The following is a 4,665-nucleotide window of genomic DNA, read 5'->3' as shown; positions in this document are numbered from 1 at the left end:
ATATGATAAGGTAAGCCTTGTTTCAAATCTACTCCTGTTCAATAACAGAAAATGAACATATCTATGAGTAATGCTGTTAACCTTCAATGACAGAATAAAAATTACAGACTGCCCTTATACAGATTTAGAGGAGGGTGTATCATAATACATGGCTACGCTCGGCCTAAAGCATGTTTACGAGTCTAATCAAACACCTAAACCATGTAACTGCTAATGGCTATAAAAATTGACCAGTCGTCTATTTGTCTCCTGGCATATTTCGTCTCGTCATGTCTAAAATAGATATTGACATTTCACTTTCTTCTTAATTACTCGTATTTGTTGACCAATTTGTCCATACGTTTTGGCAATGGCCAGTGTTTTGCTGATTGGCAAAAACCTATTTTTGGAGCTAAAGGGTAAGTTTGGGGTCAATGCATCGATTTCACATTAGGAAATCCTTTTTCTCCCAGGAAGTTTGCTAAGTTTGATTTTAATAGTATACTTTAGTACATTTGGTATTCATTTTTCTGAGGGTTTGGGACCCCTTCAACCAGTCCCTATTATAATGTATTGATAATGTCGATTGTCAATACTGATAATTATATGTATTGCACATACATCAATTGTCAATTTTAAGGCCACAGATGTCAAACTTTTCGAAAATATATTTCTTTATCGTAGTCTACAATACAGAAATATATTTTCGAAAAAGTTTTGACCTTGAAATTTTGCTGGAAGATAAATTGATCATCTGTTCTACACATGATAAGAATAACAGATCTGGTTTCGTTACTCAGCCAACAGCTAAATTCTGCTGTCTGATTACCAGAATTGATGAAGATTACCTTCACATGTATATCAATGATAGCCAATAAATGGAATTTGAAACTCCATTTTGTTCTTTTCGAAATAGAGTCAACAGTTTGGTAAACAAACGTTACTCTAGAATGAAACGATATTTGAAAGCCTCTTGTCAAATAAATATATATACGTTCATATAGGCTTATCAGTAGCGAATTAGGTAAACTAACTAAAAATAGATTGTCTTTTAGGACAATCAAAGACAAACAAGCTCTCTAGTATGCCATTGATGAAACATTAAAACTATGTCTACCTACTGGTTCTGATGACTTGTGTCACGCTAAGTAGTAAAGTATATTATTTAGCATGAAGTCCACTATAGACCTAATACAGGAGCGAAAGAAAGACATTAGAAAAGGAATATGAAGTTTAAGTAAACATACTCTACGGGTTCATCATTGAAGTTGATAGGTTTGAAGTTATTTGTTTTTCTGATATTGATAAGAATCTGTTTATAAGATGGAGAAATTTCTGATCTAGTATAACTAGTGAACTGTTCTGTTTTACACTCTGCAATATTTATGAATAAAACTGAATACCATGATGAAATAGGCACAGCTTTTTATGTCATTTATCGAGTCATTTTCAAATAATAATAGGACACAATTCTTGAAAGAAGTAGCATTTTCCCTTTAAAACTCTAACAACCGGCCAATTCCATAACTGCAACTAAACGCCATACACCATTGCCTCTCCAGATATATTCCCCCTCCATCAGGTTTGGCTACGGGCCTCATTTGTTTTCGATACATATCAACGCCGCCATATTTATGCTGATGTTTCCTTAATTAGTTTTAGTTTTCGAGTTCATCTTCGGTGTCTGTTTATAAATGTCTATAGATTCAGACACGAACAGCTGTAAACCAACAAGAGAATATATATAGAAAAAATGAAATAATTGGATATTATACAAGAATTTTAATGAAGTCTGTATAAATAGTGAAGTCAAGGAAATATAAATTGATACACCCAAACATTGTTTCGCATTGGGTTGGGTGTTGTCCAAGTGTTGGTACTTCGTACACCATTGAGAGGAATTCAACCTTTTCTTAGATTTATTGTTTTTGCGGATATCAACAATTGAGATCACCAGAACAAAAGGAAAGAGCTAATTTCTTGTCCGCATTTTGAGATTGTTAACGTTAGATCACGTACCTCAGATAAAGTAGTTCCGGAAGCACGTTCTTAAGGTGTATTAGTACTTTGCAGGATTTCATCAAGAACTCTTATTGACGATGGTCATTTAATTCTCGCCACGTTCTTCAAGTGTTGACATATTTGCTGATATTCTTTAGACAACAACCCAAATTCCTCTATTAGATGAACTGAATTGCAGAAAGTAAAATTAATATTAATATTATTTAGTGTGTGTTGTGTAGCTATGACGGGTGTGGCGCCAAGCAGGGTATGCTTACTCCTAGACACCTGACACCACTTTTCGTTATGAAATACTTAAACACTAATGATTGATATACTTCCTCATGTGAAAAGTTCATGAGCTGTTACCAATGTTTCGCCAAAATTTTGTTTTGGTTTTCGGGTTCCGTTTTGCGGTTCGGACACCGTACTCATTTATTCGCGGTTTAACCCTTTCAGGACCATAAGATTTCTAGATGTGGTAAAGGTTTCGTGTTTGATTTTTCTAGGGAATAGTGGGTTGGAAAACATATTTTTGAAATCTGTATCAAAAAATGCAAATTAGGTCACGTGATATTTGCTGGGACACATGTGTCCCTGTGGTCCTAAAAGGAAAAATTTTCTACAACATGTTTGTAACCTTTATATGCATTTCGACTGACTATGTAGACATCGATTATGAGGGTAAATTTTCAGTTATGTTCCTTGTTGTTTGGTGGGTATATTAGAATATTAGTGGGTAAAACACAAGGCAAATTATTGCAGATTTATGTAAAATGCAAAATTTTAACAAATGTTTTGAGCTTCACAAGGTTTTATTATACGCCCACACGTAAGATGGGCGTATATTGTAATCACCCCGTCGGTCCGTCGGCTACAGTTCTTTATGGATTCTTTTGATTTTTTTGTGTGTCAATGTCATTATGAAGATGATCCCTATTGATTTTCGTGATGATCGGATAATTTTTCACCGAAATATCGTGTCTGACTTAACGTTTTTCTCTATTAGCTATATTGTGCAACTCGTGCTCACTCTACAGGCTACAATTTTTTACAGATTCTTTTGATTTTTATTTTGTGTTTCAATGTCATTATGAAGATGATCCCTATTGATTTTCGTGATGATCGGATAATTTTTCACCGAAATATCGTGTCTGACTTGACGTTTTTCTCTATTAGCTATATTGTGCAACTCGTGCTCACTCTACAGGCTACAATTTTTTACAGATTCTTTTGATTTTTATTTTGTGTGTCAATGTCATTATGAAGATGATCCCTATTGATTTTCGTGATGATCGGATAATTTTTCACCGAAATATCGTGTCTGACTTGACGTTTCACTCTATTAGCTATATTGTGCAACCCTGTAGTCACTAAAGACTGTTTAATCATTTCTGACAGCTGCCAGTGGGCGTATGTTACCTTGCCTGGCAAGCTATCTTTTACTGTGGTGTATTCCGAAGCAATTTCTCTCGGAAGTGAAGCAAAGATGAATTTGACGTATATTACATATGTTGAAGGTACGGTTTTCTTATTTCGACTTTGCGCAATTTACGCACCTTTTGTTGTCGATCTTCTGTTTAGGTCATATCTCCCTTTTTTCTGATTCATCAAGTCAACTCCGCCCATATACTTGTTGTATAGTTGAACCATGGTCGGACAGTCAGTTTTTATTCTTTTAACAGTCACCTTTGCAGATGCAGGAATAAAATTTGAAAGCAAATACACTGCTCTGTTGTCCATCCATTTGACACAGTTGATACCATTTGCTTTGACGGAGTCTATATCACCCCGATTCATACCGTTATCAGATGTAAAGGTTTTCGGCATCCCCTTACGATTAACACGAACAGTTCCACATGACATAATCTGCTTTTGAAAGAGATCATATTGTAGGATTGGACTGTTGAAGAAGTTATCGATGTAAACTTCACATCCAGATCCATCTAAAGATTGTGTCAATTGATGCACAACACTTTCTCCTAACCCATATTGTGTGTTAGCCTTCCTTCCCGTATACAAGTCAAATTCATACAAGTAGCCGGTTAAAGAGTCGCAGCGACACCAGAGCTTGAAACCCCATTTTATTGGCTTACTTTTTATATACTGTTTCATTGAATTGTGACCTTTGAATTTCACCATATGCTCGTTTATTGACTGATACTTTAGTGCTTCTAATACTCCCTGAAAGCTTCTGTTGAAGTGGTTGATAAGTGGCCGGACCTTGAAAGCTCTATCAAATGACGGATCAGACCGAGAAACAGTGACTTCATCATTATTAGCGAAATGGAGAGCAGCACGGATTTGTTCAAAACGCTTACGTGGCATAACATTCGAAATGTATGGCACCTGGCAATCAGGATGAGTAGACCAGTAGTCCCTGAAAGATGGTAGCCGATGATAACTCATAACCAAATTCATCCCTAGAAATGCCTTCAATTCAGTTGAATCGGTAGAAAAGGTATGCCTTTCTGCTCCATGTACAGCTCACTCTGCATTCTAATGTCACCAATAAGCTTGTCAAAATCACACACATTTTGGAAAACATCCATAGGATCGGGATTGACATCATAGATGCGTTTTATCTTACCATATGGATAATCGGAAGCAGGCATAGATATAGGTTCTTCAGTATTGGCATCGGTTTTGCGCCACAAAAAGTTCAGGTCTACCTTTGAACGTTTT

This window comes from Lottia gigantea, assembly GCF_000327385.1.
Source record: "Lottia gigantea unplaced genomic scaffold LOTGIsca_7, whole genome shotgun sequence".
Lineage (NCBI taxonomy): Eukaryota > Metazoa > Mollusca > Gastropoda > Lottiidae > Lottia > Lottia gigantea.
The sequence above is the reverse complement of the archived record's forward strand: the minus strand, read 5'-3'. Positions refer to the sequence as shown.